At 35.3% G+C, this 15,127-nt stretch overlaps 1 protein-coding gene across 2 annotated transcripts in view; it reads right to left on the bottom strand.

The window, feature by feature from the left end:
- Positions 1-14,087, bottom strand: part of LOC126368474 (hemicentin-1-like) — a 76,115-nt gene extending 62,028 nt beyond the window's left edge. For both annotated transcript variants that reach the window (XM_050012493.1, XM_050012494.1), the window contains exon 1: positions 13,654-14,087. The gene's annotated coding sequence lies outside the window, so the exon portion shown is untranslated. The remainder of the gene's footprint in view (positions 1-13,653) is intronic.
- Positions 14,088-15,127: the final 1,040 nt, after the last annotated feature.

Here is a 15,127-nt window from a genome sequence, read left to right as displayed (position 1 = left end):
GAAGACCGTGTTGAAGTCACAAGGCATATATTCATAACAGAGTGTGCTATATCGCCTATCAAAATAATATTTTGTTGATCGTCAATCTATAAATCTCTTAAAATTGATAATACGACATTCGTGACCAAAAGCCGTTACTAAAAACACCGTAAAAGGGATTTAATACTGATTTCGCGTGATATCGTTGTCAACGGTTCGTAATCATTGACCCTTTAATTCCCTGATTGGTAATATCGCGTGCAAGGAACTGATTTGTGGAAGTAGTTGATAAATTCGAATAATGCATTAGCGATTTTTTTTCGTCGTGGTTCAAGTCGCGACTTGTGCTGAGTGCGGCCCTTTAACCCAGGACATCCATCACCACCTTATGATCATTCTAATGAACATCTTCTATGCTTTTTGTAAGTGTTTTGTGAACATTTTAAGTGACGTTATTGTCTTGTTTTTGCGTGTAGTATCCTTTTATAATAAACTAGCTTTTGCCCGCGACTTCGTCCGCGTGGCGTGTTATAAAAAAGAGATATTTGTGTGTGTGTGGGAGTGCATATCAAATTTCAAACATCTAACTTATGCAGTTTAGATTTCTTCATACAATTTTTTTCCCGCTAACCCCCATTTTTCAAAATACAGCCATAACTTGTCTTTATATTTAAGGTATGCATGCATGATCTATCTTACGCGGTTTCGATTTTTTCATACAAATGTTTCTTCCCGCTAATTCCCGTTCCTTTGAGAATTCCGGGAATTCCTTTCTTAGTGCACCTCTCTTTTGTAACACGCCACGCGGACGAAGTCGCGGCCAAAAGCTAGTTTATTATAAGTATTTTGTCCAAAAATCAAGATACACATAACTTCACAAGAATTCGGAAAAAATGCACGACGAAACCGATCACACTAAGGTTTTTAGCTTTCCTGTGATATGGAGGGATCTCCTTGTATCATCATCTCCGTAGCATTATCCTGTTTTTCACAGGGTCCGTTTATCTAATCTAAAAATTTGACAGGTCCGGTTTTTTACAGAAGCGACTGACTGTCTGACTATTCAACCTGTGAGGGATCTCCTTGTATGGTAGTCGATATTTGTAGTTTTGCCTTGCAAGCTATAATGCACAAGACGACATTTTAATATACTATCGCAGAGCTTCACTTGGCCCTTTTAACCACTTACTTCTATTTCGTGGTAATATACAATGCTAGTAATTATTCAAGGCACATCGCAGTAGTCGATTAGGAGATTAAGTCTCACAGTAGATGTATTGTAGGCAATAAGCTGGTAATAGCCTGAAAGTGGCTTAGGTACCGACGATGTTTCATTTCTCTACGTGATTCCTTCAATCTCCTTGTTAGGTATGATATTAATGTGTTCATAATAATATCATACCCATCGCTTCTGTAAAAAACCGGACCTGTCAAATCTTCAGTTTAGGTAAGCGGACCTTGTGATGATGATAATGATTAATGTTTTCACATGAATCTACTATCTGTTAGGTACTGGTACTTAGTAGATATATCCATATTTTTTACACACCGCGATACGGCAATACGGCTCACCACCTATCACGTTGCTCTAAGATAAAGCTCGGTGAAGTGTGGGAACTTAGTGCATCTTCCGATGGATGTACCTCTGACTACCCCAATTAGAATACTGTCGTGAGCGTATGTTATGTTTTATACAAAGCAATAACCGTATCTACTCTTTCTATTTAACCTCCCATGGCCCAGATCCTCTTTACCTTCATTTGGCATTGTCGTCAATCGTGAACTTCAGAACTCCGATACCGACCTCGCCGGTGTGGTTGACGATTTTCCTCATTCAGCGGTTATGGCTATCGGGTCGATATTTGTCGATTAATTTTGACGCACTGCGCCGAAGTTCGTGCCCAACTAGGCACCCTCATGGCCAAGTAGTTAATGCCAAAAAAAAACGCGAACTTATCGATAATATTCAAAAATGTCTTTTAAGATCTAAAATTTTTTATCTAAATTATAACATTTTTTTCACGGGTCACGAATTACTTAATGTCTTCGTCAGAATATCAAAAATTGTTATCGTTATTTTAAATCGCTGACGTTTCGAAAATCAATGAATGCGGACTATTTAATACAACGATGCCACGTAATTAAAAATGTTGATTGGATCTTTTACGACTCTTATTTCTTTATATTTTATTCCTTTCCAGAAGGTTCTCTTAAAATCAACATCCTTTGAAGCCGGGATATTTCTAGCATCGTAATGAGTTTTCGGTAAAAAATCTGATATCTGTCTGATCTTGTCAATTCTTCAATTTGTTCTATTTTTGGACTTAAATTTTTGTTAGATAGACGAGAGCTCTTTGGTTGTAAAGTTATAAATTTGAAATATCACAAATGAAATATTAAGAAAGTACCTAATTCAATTGAAAATCTGTACTACAGCACAGTTTATATGTAAACTACAGTTTATACCCATTTTTATTTCACCGCCAATCCAAACAACATTGTTTAACTATTGTGTCTAGAAATCTCGACCTGGACATTAGCGTCAAAATGGCGGATACACAGTTCAACGTGTACCTATATCTTTTGAACGATAAAGGCACTAGATCGTTTAGTTTCGGTATTATATAATAATAATAAAACACTTTATTGCACACACATTCACAAAACACTAACACTATTACACACTATTCATTAGGAATGAATGAGTAACAATATAACATCATCATTATAGTGTGATTAACAATATAATAATAATATTTAAATAATATAATATTATATTAAAAGTAAATATAATATAATATTAAAAAAAATGTAACAATAAATATTTATATAAGTAATATATAGTATTTTATGCAACAGTTGTATAAGAAGGGTCAAAAAATGCGAGTGGCGTGAGTTGCGATGTGAGCCTTGGCGAACATCGCAATAAGAGACGCCACGAGCATTTTTTGACCTAGTTATACAACGTTGCATACAATACTTTTTCTACGACGACGTAATTTTAAACAAAACACAAAAAATTTCCAATTTATTTTCCAACGCGCGGGAAAATGGCGGCAAATGTATACTTTTTTTTTTATAGTATATCTATGGCACCAAACAAAGTAAAGGTGCCAGTTTCCAGGTCAAAAAAAAAAAAAAAACAACAACAATGCTTTTTTGGCGACATTATAGTACAGTTACACTTTGTAAACAATGCTTTTATAGGCCATAGAGCGTACACTTTTTCAAAGAGTTTAATTATGTATGTACTTATATTAGACTTTTTGGTTATTTAAATGCCAGATTAAAGTAGAGGAGTAGAAAAATATTTTAACAATATTTTACGACATTGTAATAATACGAAATTTGTAGCTAAACCTATCACAGGCTTCGGTTATTTTGGGTTGTTACTGTAACACTCCATTAAAATCAATTTGTCGCATCAACGCTCTCTTGAATATGATTTGGATAATGGCATAAAATAGCCATAATTACTTGTAATAATAAATACATACATACATACATAAACTCGCGCCTATTTCCCACCGGGGTAAGCAGAGACTATAGAATTCCATTTGCTTCGATCCTGACACACTTCTCTTGCTTCCTCCACATTCATCAATCGCTTCATACACGCACGCCGGTTCAGAGTAGATCGTATTGAACCTTTTCTAAGGATATCTCCAATTTGATCATCGTAAGTCCTTCTCTGTCTTCTCGGTAATAATAAATAAATACGTAATTTTAACATTACGCTATTGGTTCCGCCATTTTGAAGCTGCTGTCTGTTCAGGGACATATTTACTTAACAAAGAGATCCATTTTACAAAAGCCTGTTGTTATAAAACGTTGGTTCAACTTTTAAAACCACAATACCAACTTTGAAACAGCCAATATAGGCAAGTTTATTCTAAACAGCAATGAAACCCAACGGTACATCTAAGCGAATTCGCGATAGTTGTAAAGTACCGTACAAAACATGTATCTTTTATATGACTTTATACATATTTAAAGAGCACTTGGAACGTTTCCCAGAATAGCTTTTCGCGGGATGCCAAGATCGAACAAAAGAAAGATATATACCAAAAGATATAAGTAGTTTGGTCATTTGTCGAAAGATATAAAAGATTTTTTGTTATGATGAATAGGTCAATAGTCTTGCGTGTATTCACTTAATCAGGCTTCTCGTATTTCAAGATATACACCAGGTTTTCTCTGATAATTATTAGTTACTTATATTCTGATGTTCGTCTCATGAAATAAGTTGACTTAAGTTACCTCTGTATTAATTACTAGATTAGCGTAAACGTAATAATTTGTGTTCACTTTGTTGTCTTTTAAGAGGTAGACAGAGGTGTATTTGTAGTTTGTATAATTTTATATCGTGGCCAGATCTTAAAATTGGTAATTTTATGATGTGCTCGATCATTTCATGAAATGGTCTTATTTCATGAAATAGAATATCACACGTTGGCCACATCATGATGTAGTTTGGCCAAATCATTGAACACAAAACGTTTAACGATATGAGTAACTAAATGCATGATTACTTCATGATATGGTCAAACGTTGGCAATCGTATCGTAAAATTAGTAACATTATCCACAGGTAGTGGTGCTGGTGTCGATTATATATAAAAAGTTGATTGATATTATAATCGATCGTATCGATTGTACAATTTACCATAATTCGAATAGGTACATAATTTTGAACCTAAGAAATTAATCGACTATTCGCGTTTTTATTACACCACATAGCATGGACACCGCCTACATTAACTATAATATGGTCAAACTTTAATTGAAATATCATTAAACGTTGACGTTTCAACGATGTGGTCAACTTAAGTTGGCTATTTCATGAAATATGCAAATTTCAAGAAATGGTCGAACACATCATGAAATGATCAATTCTACGACCTGGCCACGACATCTACACCAACTCCTCGCCGGATATGTTTAAGCCATATAAAAGGAGAGAGTCTAAATATTATTTACCGAACACAAATTCTGGAAACCACGTGATATCAACTAATTACCTCCTTTTTCATGTTAAGAAACTGTGTTCTTTTGATATAATAATGAATCAAGTATTGAATTACTAAATTGCACATACAAACACACACTTGTCACAGATTCTATAGAATCTCTACAGCTTTAAGATTATATATCCGGCATCACGTCCAGAATATCGTTTGCTAAAATAGCGAAATATTCCACCGAACCCCTGAAACTTACATCTAGATCTTTCTCACCAGTCATAAAGTCCATTCTCACTCGATATTCATAGAATATAAGATTTGCACGTAACAGCCATTTAGCCATTTTCGTGTAGATACAGAATTTCCTACAAAATTTACATGTGAAGTACCCTACTCATCGTTGTTACCGAAAAACATATTTTTACTCCTGCGTAAAGGTGTGCTTACTCTGGAAACTCCCCTATACCGACCCCGCCGGCGTGGTCGACGACTTCCCTCAATCAGCGCTTATCGCTATCGACCCACTAGGGTCTAATCAAATCTACAATAAGTCACGTCAAAAAAAAAAAAAACATGAGACTTAAACATAACTGGCGAGGCGTGGGTCTTACGTTTATGTTATGTTAAAAATCAACTGATGCATCTTCAAACGGTACTTCAACCAGTAGGTAACTGGGTCACACATTTCCATAACCAAAATGTATTCATTTTCCTCCTCACAGCCCGAACCTACTTGCATAAAGACACATAGTAGTAAAAGTATGGTATAACCGTATCGCGTTCTAAAAATATCATCGCTATAAAGGCGAAGCCAAGCCATTTTGATACGCTTTATCCCACAAAGGGGTTCTGTAATGTAGTCCTTATCTTGCCCAACAAATGGACCTCTGTTTGCAGCTCTTTGTCCAAGAAATCAGGTGCATTTTGAAAACTAAGAAGCTTACTCTAAGAGGGTTGCGTTGACTTCAAATGAATGGATTTTGTTGACTTCTGCGTATACTCTGTTGCTTACAATCACAGTTATATTGTACAAGGCCGCACTTTTTTTGACTTCGCATTTTTATACGGCGAACAAAATATTTTTTTCTATTTTGGAATAAATTTCTGGGCAATATTATATTATTTAGTATTCGTTAGCACTGCTATATTGAAGCATTTTAGGCTTTTTCGCACTCCGGTACCGGACTTACACAAATAAGTTATTAATTTATTATAAGTCCAGTTTTCACTGAAAAAGTTGTCTCGATCATTAAAGACGGCGATACGGCTCACCACCCATCACGTTGGTCTAACATTAAGCTCGGCGCTATGTAGGTAGGTACTTAGTTCATCTTGTGATATAATATGTACCTCTTACTTTAAAAAAAAAAAACTATCTGTGACTACCTCAATAAGAATATGTTTTTTGTTTTTGTTGTTTTTTTTGTTTGTGTTGTTTATTTTTTGAATATGTTGTTGTTTCAGCTTTAACAGGAAACAAATACAATAATACTTAGCAACAACAACAACAACACACACATAACATAGTTTGTACTCAACTTTTAATCAATTTAAAAACTTTCATATCAGAAAATTAAATAATTTCACTTAGCTTACTCATTTCCGCAAAAAGCAATGAAATAAAAAATGCTTTTAAGTACGAAAACTCGTTTTGAAACGAAGTAAGTTCTAGAAAGTTATATTTTTTACTCTTTGAAGTACTTTTACCACTGGAATAAACCTATTTTCATTCGCACTGGATTTTCAAGAATATTATTCGAGTGTTTTTCTCGTTGTAACCCTGGAAGTGTAAACCTGCTTTTATCTACGCAGTCGTACGCTAAGCAATTTGGCAAATTGTACCACTTTATCACTCTGTAGGATTGGAAAATAAAATATTTGTTTTTGTACGCTTTCGATTCGAAATTCATAGTCCAGTCCAGACATCGATTTGTTTTCTTTGGATACCTGCAGGTTGATAGCCAAGTTGCAATGTGGATAAAAACTAGAAGCTAAAAATGTAGGCGGCAGCACTGTTGAGTGTTCCTAAATTTTGACAGTTCTCTATACTGGCCAGCTATACTTTGTGTTAATTGCTATGAAATGTGAAGCAACGTAGAAGTATGAGTTACGAAAAAGAAAATCAGCCAGTTGGAAAAGGGGCAGTTTTGATTGAAAAAAGTTTTCTAAGTTTTCCTCTTTTCGATCTTTAGGGAAAAATATAACACTATGATTTTGTAGTTAAGAGTTACGCAAAGGGTTAAAGTGTATTAATATAACCAAAACTATGTGTTTGTTTACTCAAATAGTATAGGGAACTGTCAAAATTTAAGAACACTTAACAGTAACGACACCTGATGGGAGAAATAGGCAGTTTTTATTCTCACTCGACAGTCACAGTGATAAAATAATTATCGAGCTAAAAAGAAGCAAAGAAAGAGGATAGACAGATATGTTTGCCCTTAGAAAATTAAGTATGGATCTATCTGCTCCACTCCAATTTCATCAGTCATCTCGTGATCATGGCACTTGCAACAGTTTTGAAATATCGGGAGTCGCATATCCCCGATTTTAACGCGGTAAGAACCCGGTATTGGCCCCGATTCCTCTTAATTTTTGGCAATTTTCGGCCTTTCCTTTTCGGTAGATAAGAAAATGACAGATATAACTGAAAATAAAATAAGATGGTGTTTACAGGAATTAGCACCATTATGGTGTTTAAATTAGGTATCATGTAATGCATTTTTGCTACAGAGTGAGAACGCATCGCATGAATCATCTCACCTTTCTTAAGTTATACTTAAGAGGTTTATTTAAATCTTTAATATATTTTTAAATCGCTAAAAAGTCTCCACTCCCCAGCTACATCACTACATAGTATAAAACAAAGTAGCTTTTTCTGTCCCTATATCTCTATGTACGCTTAAATCTTTAAAACTACGCAACGGATTATGGTGCGGTTTTTCATAGATAGAGTGATTTAAGATGAAGGTTTATTAAATAGTGAAGAAATACTGTTATTTTTGAGGTTTTTAATGTGATTTCGTAAATAATTTCATTTTTTCCTCAGCATTGCACGCGAGCGAAGCCGGGGCGGGTCGCTAGTAGGTAGTATTTTACACGTGAGAGCGGTGTGACGTGTGATTAAGCCTTCGACAGCTAGTAATTAAAATAGGGAAAATTTGGGAGAACGAAACGAGCGGCTGACATAAGTAAAAGTATAACTAAACTAAAAGTAAACTAAAATAAAACAAAATACAAAGAAGTAAAAAATAATAGACAAATACAAAATAACATACAAAAGAGACCGCAATGTTCAAGTGCAACCTGCACAACGCGCGTATTTTAATATCACGTCGTTTTTCTCCTGTACTGTCACTGGTTTCGTTAATGTCGTTAGCTATGAACCATTGTGTTATTCGCCCCTTGTACGTTTTCCAAGTATGCACATTATGGTCATAACTAGTTAATATACCGAAATTGGCACTTAAACTTCGAGACATTTTTACTAAAATGTTAATGGGTACTAAAACGACACGTCGCCACTGGTACGTATGCGAACAGGAACACAAGTTAAACGACGGACAGTTCGATTCGCACTCGTTTATTGTCAAACTGACAGGCGGTGGACGCAGCCACACAACTTATTATTGTACAAGTACCGACCTACATTCATAACAATTTCCTAGCCCATAAACGGTATAACAGCCTCGGTGGTCCAGTGGTTGACCGTTGGGCTCACGGTCCGGATGTCCCGGGTTCGAATCCCGCTTCGGAAAGCACGTTAAGCCGTTGGTGCCGGTTATTATTGACTGATGTAAATAAGTAGTCGTTACATGAGACATAAGCCATTGACGGGTCACTAATAACCCTGACACCAGGTTTGATGAGGTTGGTCATCCAGCTCAGAACTCACACGATAGAAGAACGGTTTAACACTAAATCAGAAAAACCATGTCGTAAATTACTGTCCATAACCAAAACAAGTCCAAGGAAATTATTTTCCATTAAACGAAAATAAAACAACTTGTACTACCAGTACGTCAACACCGTAAATTAAGGTCTGGATTTATGTCCTGTCTGAACGCAGCCTAACTTTATTTCGACATCATAAAATTTATGGAAAGCACACGAATAACTTCGTTGCTTGTGCCCGATTAATAAATAAATAAACTTGCTAGGTAAATCGTTTTTGCTGTTTAATGTCTGTTGCATGAATTTGTACGATTGTTTTTTGGGCGAACACTTTTTTGTCCATTGTTGTTATGGTTCATGCAAACGTGCTTAATTATTTTTATGTACAGTCATGAGCAATATAATGTACCCACTTTAGCACCCTGTCGCACTATCATATTTGTCATTTTAATGAGACTTACGGTTTAATTTGTCAAAAAAGTTAATGTGACATGGTTTCACAGTGTATACAGATAAGTACTCGTGACCGTACACTATTTACTTACTACACTTTACTATTTGACGCGATGTTCGGGTGAGAGCCTTCAGCGCTCCCCATTTGTCCGGCCAAGTAGTTAATGCCATCTGCGGCAAATCTACAATAAGTCACGTCAATAAAAAATACCCGCGATGTTCTTGGATTTATCGACGATTTACTGCGATTTACTGATAATCTCACCATAGAGTAAACAATAACACTGGGAAAGACACTCCACCCCGCACAAATATGAGCTTGGTTACCTCACCCCCTTTGCGGGCCACCTTAGTCTATTTTTTAATTCTTAATTATTGTAATTTAACCAAGTGAGCGAGACTGTGATCCTGCAGACAAATTGCTTATGCAATTTTGCAGGACATTGCATTTAAACTAATGTTATACTTAAGGCTTAATAATAATAAATAAATAAATAATAATAAATATTTAGACGTAAGGAGTAAAGAGCAATCGGATTGTCGGTCTCATCGAACGCACGGAGTAATGTGGCACAGACTGCACCTTTGTAATGTCTCCTTAAGAAATAGGATTTGCTATGTAGTCTCCGAGGTATGCTGACACCAAGTGGTTCTTGACACTAATGTTAAGATAAGTACCTAACAGAAATGCTCACAAAGATCTTACAATTGGATACTTGTCAATTTTTGGGTCCGTTTTTGAAAAATTACAAACACTTAATTTATACCTTTTAAAATATTTTATTATCTCGAAACAGCTATACTTAAAAATAAATAAAAGAAAAAACATATTTTTCTTCATTAATTTAAAATGTCGCGCGAAAACAGTTCGTTACGTGATATTTTGCCCAGTCACGTTACATTTCAGTAAACTGTCAAACTGTAAACTTGTAATCGGACACATAGCTTTTGTTTATTTTGTGATATGTGACGTCACATTATTCTCAATAATGGCCGCCTGTGTTTCGGATCTTGTAATACACAGGAAAAAATCGCATTCTTATTTCATAAAATATTTAAAAATGGTCTTATTAAAAAAAATACATAATTATCGTTAAGTAAATGATAAATTACCATAAATATCTGACATTATTCATATTTTATTATTACCTTTTTAATGGGTGAAGCCTACCCGTTAGTTTCGAATGTGAACATATTGTTATGAACAGAGAACTTTATACATTTCGGCTGCCGTGCAGATGAGACGTTCAACAAAAATATAATATATGGTTATATATATGCTACTTAGGTTCTATGACGATCTTGTGACGTAGCGAGTAGGCGCCGCTACTTCAAAGGCGCACCCCTGATGCCGGGCAGCAGCGGTATCAGTACTGGTTGGAGGCCGAGGAAATGGATTTTGGTAGGGCTCTAGCTAGAACATCACCGATTGAGAAATTGGTCAGTGTACTGCGGAATGGAAGGCGATTGGGGCAACCACCGTTCTACACGCTCTATCTATGGAGTAATGGCGATTACACCACCGACAAGAGCGCAGCTCTTAAATAAAGAGAGCGAGATGGTTGGTTATATAAAAAAACCTGCTCAAAGTGTAACTATATTGCCAACATAATTAGGGGTATTTTTGAGTTAAGCGTTTGAGTTTTACATGACATGGCACAACATAGTGCCACTCCTGTATCTGAGATCTGCAGGGCTAACATGCGCAGTATGATAAAATTTTCCATCGATTCAATAAATTTTGTCTGTTATTTTCCCTAACATGCGTGCCATGTGATTTTGTTCGTATTTTGACAGAACAACACGACTTATTTCGGTTCACATATTAGCATCTATCGACTAAACGACATAATGATATCGTCAGAATCGATAAAATGACCGCGACCGTTTTCTTTATCACGTTGCGAATGTTAGTTCTACTGTTTTTTTTTTGAAGTGACTTATTGTAGACTTACCGCAGAGTGCATTAACTACTTGGCCGGACAAATGGGGAGCGCTGAAGGCTCTCACCTGACGTCTTACTGGTAGGCTGAGATGTATAGTATTATTTATACACCTACTCCTTTCCAGCTATGTTCAAGTCCCACGTGATAGGGGGCGTACTTCCTGCCATTAACCAGACACAAATCCTGTAAAACACGTGATATTAGGTCGAGTCCTAGGTTCAAGATAAATTATGAAATTCTGATTACTAAATAAAGACAGATCTAAAACTACCGATAAACATTTCCTTTTTTCTATTTAACTTATTCATGAATTTTATTCAAGAAAAACGTCATAACAAGTCCGACGTTTTATCACGTTTTTCTATGACGTCACAGTGTGCTTTTTCATAAAAATTCCACAACAATTTCGTGTTTTGACGTTTAGTAAAAAGTAAGAGATTTGACTAGTTGGAAAATAGACTATTATCTGTGATCCAAACATGAATTAAAACTCAAACTCTTTGAGTTTTTAAATATTATTAATTACATGACAAGTACTGGTCCCTGCTATCGACCCATGTCTGTTGATGTCAAGCTCTGAGTAAGAAACTAACGGACAGTTTGAAAACTTCCTCAACTGAGTTGTTAGCTAGCCGAAATGACTTCTGAACATCGTGGAACAACTTTGGTAGAGTGTGCTCTAAAGAAATGGCTTTATAGCTTTTAACTTATCGTAAGGAATGCCTTTTGATAAATTGATGTCTTTTTTTCGTAATTTTAATGACAATACGACGGAATGTCCTTTTAAAATCCAAACTTCATTGTTTAACTATTGTGTCAGAAAATCTCGGCATTTGGAGGTTATATTAGATGACAGGGTTAAAGATAAGTTATAAAATGCTAATCCGTATATGAAAGCTAGTATAAAATCATCAAAAATCGATCCCATTTTCCACTTTGACATATTTACGAATGTACTAAAAAAATTTTACAAATTTAACTCCGTTTACTGACATAAAAAAACCGTTTGGACGTTTTTAAAAAATATCTCATTTGACTAAGTTGTCATTTAGCCTACTGTTATAATCTGCTATATGACTTACATGCGTGGGTCGTGCCATTTACCTACTAAACACGATAAAAAAACATTGTTTATTGAAGTACTACCGCTTCGTTTACACCCTCTCTTATGGATAGCATTTTTTTAACATCCAACAGGTAATAACATTCAAAAATTCTAAAAGAGAACACACCTACAAAAATGGCGGACTTTTACTCCCTAAAAACAAAACACTAACGATCATAACAGCGCAATGGGGCCATAAACGAAAAATCGCGCAAAAAGTTTCACATTGTGTTCCGTTCAGGAATTTTCTAGAACGAAATAGGCGAAACACGTGCGGCTATAAAACGGAGTTATGACAGTAGCTGTGCCATGACATGACCTACCGCATTTTTTATACTTTTATTGATTGTACATGCCTACACATGGAAAGGATTTAGCACATGACTATTGTCAACGAAATTATTTCTGGCCATTGTCATGAGAGACTATTCATGAATTCACACAAACTAACAAATTATACAAAGAAGACCTTTATGATAATTATTAGACCGTGTTACTTATTTAATACAGTAATACCTATAAAAATATAAAATATTCAATACACATTCATTAAAAAATATTATAATTCTGCAGAATCATTGGCACATCCTTGACACAGATGAAAACTGTAGCCCTGCATAAAATAATATTTTACTTAATATTGGCCTATCAATAGTACAGTCATGAGCAATATAATGTACCCAGTTTAGGACTCTGTCGCACTAACATATTTGACATTTAGTGAGACTTACAGTTCAATTTGTCAAAAAAGTTAATGTGACATGGTACCAAAGTGTATACATATTAATGCTCGTGACCGTACATTCATGTCAAAAAATATGGTGTAAGTATATAAGTACTATGAAGTACGTTCCTATGTAGCATTAATTTAATACGACAGATACGTTAATACGACAAAATTACAAAGTTTATAAAAAAATATACATGCGAGAGCGTACCTAATTGTACGTATAATTTTAAAGTTGAAAATTTAATCAGGATTGCATTTTATATCAACAAAATGAATTTTCCAAAAACATGATTCTGCTTTTATAACAGCAGCAGCTTTCTAAAATATATTACATTTTCAGATATAGCCAAATTCCTTTATGCAACACTTTGTTTCATCCCTTATCAGCTGTAAATATTTTTTATAACAGCAAGTCGTTATCGGAAAACACTAAATTCCATGAATTTTAACTGCAAATAAAACGTACAAATTGTTTCGTTCAATCATAATTCACCCTCATAAAATCAGACCGTAAAATAAAAATACTTGTCCCTGATACTTATTGAAACTGGAAAAAGGAAATAAAAAAGAAGTCAAATCTTACCTCAAATATTTTTTCACAGAAAAATACGTTGTCACAAAACAGTCAAAAGAAAGGATTCACAATTAAAAATTGTTGCGAAGTTGTCAAATTAATCACGACCCGTCCTGTTTCAACTCAACGTCACTTGGAACACTTCAAAAAGAACACTTTGCAAGATTAAAAAACAAAAGAGATAAGCTGTGTCACTCCGTCTATTGTTTTTCTGATAAACTTTTCAAACTTGTAACGAACCAGGGTTTTTAGCGAAAACAGAATGCAGTTTGAAATTTCGAATTGACTTGAAAAATTGTTTCCGGCCAGCTTGCAGCGTCCTTTTTAATTTCAAAAGAGTTTTGGAGGGAACTGATGGAGGTTTTAGGACGAAAATGCGCGTCGATTCAAATTCGTGCGTTCGAAAAGTAACCGTCGGTTTGCCGACGAGTGTCCTTCACGTCGGCGAGACTACCACTGCGATGTAGGGGCGCTATCGCGCGTGCGTTACTTTGCGCCACAGTTCTGCACTTGTGATACATTTCTGCTTCAATTAATCCCGACTTGGTACTCAATTACACCTACGATTGCTGTTCTGGTGGAATTAAACGTTGTACTCCGAACAACCGATAAAGCAAAGTCGTTAAAAGTCTATACTTCCAGGAAGTAAGAGCGCTTTCGACTTTATTCATTGAAGATGACATGACAAGTGTTGAGAAGAGTTTTTGAGAAACAATTAAGTGCTGTAGTTTTTGTATGTACGAAAGTTTCTTCATTACTTTGGATAGCTTATTAATATTAAAAGTCGTACCGTAATTAAATTCTGGATGTTTTAAAGATAAGCCAAATCAAATATGACATGACATGAATGAAAATTTTGATGAGCCAGAAAAAAGTGAATAGAATAGAAAAAGGACGTCACACACAAAAAAAAGACAACAACATCATATCAAATTTCCACTAAAACAATTATAAAAAGGCAAGACGAATGTTTGTTTGTTTGTTTGAATGTGGTATCGTAGCAAGTAAGGAAAGTCCAGGTGGGAATTCATAGGATATTCCAACTTGGAGTGTGAATGTGGATCGGTTCCATGAACATGGAACATCTCATGTCGTGTTCTTCCTACCCTACCACCTGCACGCGGGAAGTCTTGATATTGGCTACTGACAATGCCATTTCCGTAGCCAAATTCTGGGAGCTCGCGATATAAGTCTACCATCGCCTCGAAAAAAGAAGAGTTGTTGTAGAACTCCATTACCAACCGCCGCTGACGAAAAATATTTAATCTGCTTGTGACTTTGCAATGAATGAATACGAATAAATTATAATAAACGTCATCTTATGTGAACGTGCACATAGCCCAGACACGTCCTATGATACATTTACCTGAACATTTGACATCTAATACAAACACCTATCCTTAACGCCGCTTCGGAACTGTTTGCTTTACCTGTGTTTGACTTAGCACTACGAGTATTATTTTACATACATGCATACTATTAT

This window comes from Pectinophora gossypiella, chromosome 7 (genome assembly GCF_024362695.1).
Source record: "Pectinophora gossypiella chromosome 7, ilPecGoss1.1, whole genome shotgun sequence".
Lineage (NCBI taxonomy): Eukaryota > Metazoa > Arthropoda > Insecta > Lepidoptera > Gelechiidae > Pectinophora > Pectinophora gossypiella.
Note: the sequence above shows the minus strand (reverse complement) of the source record. Positions and strands in the feature narration are given on the sequence as shown.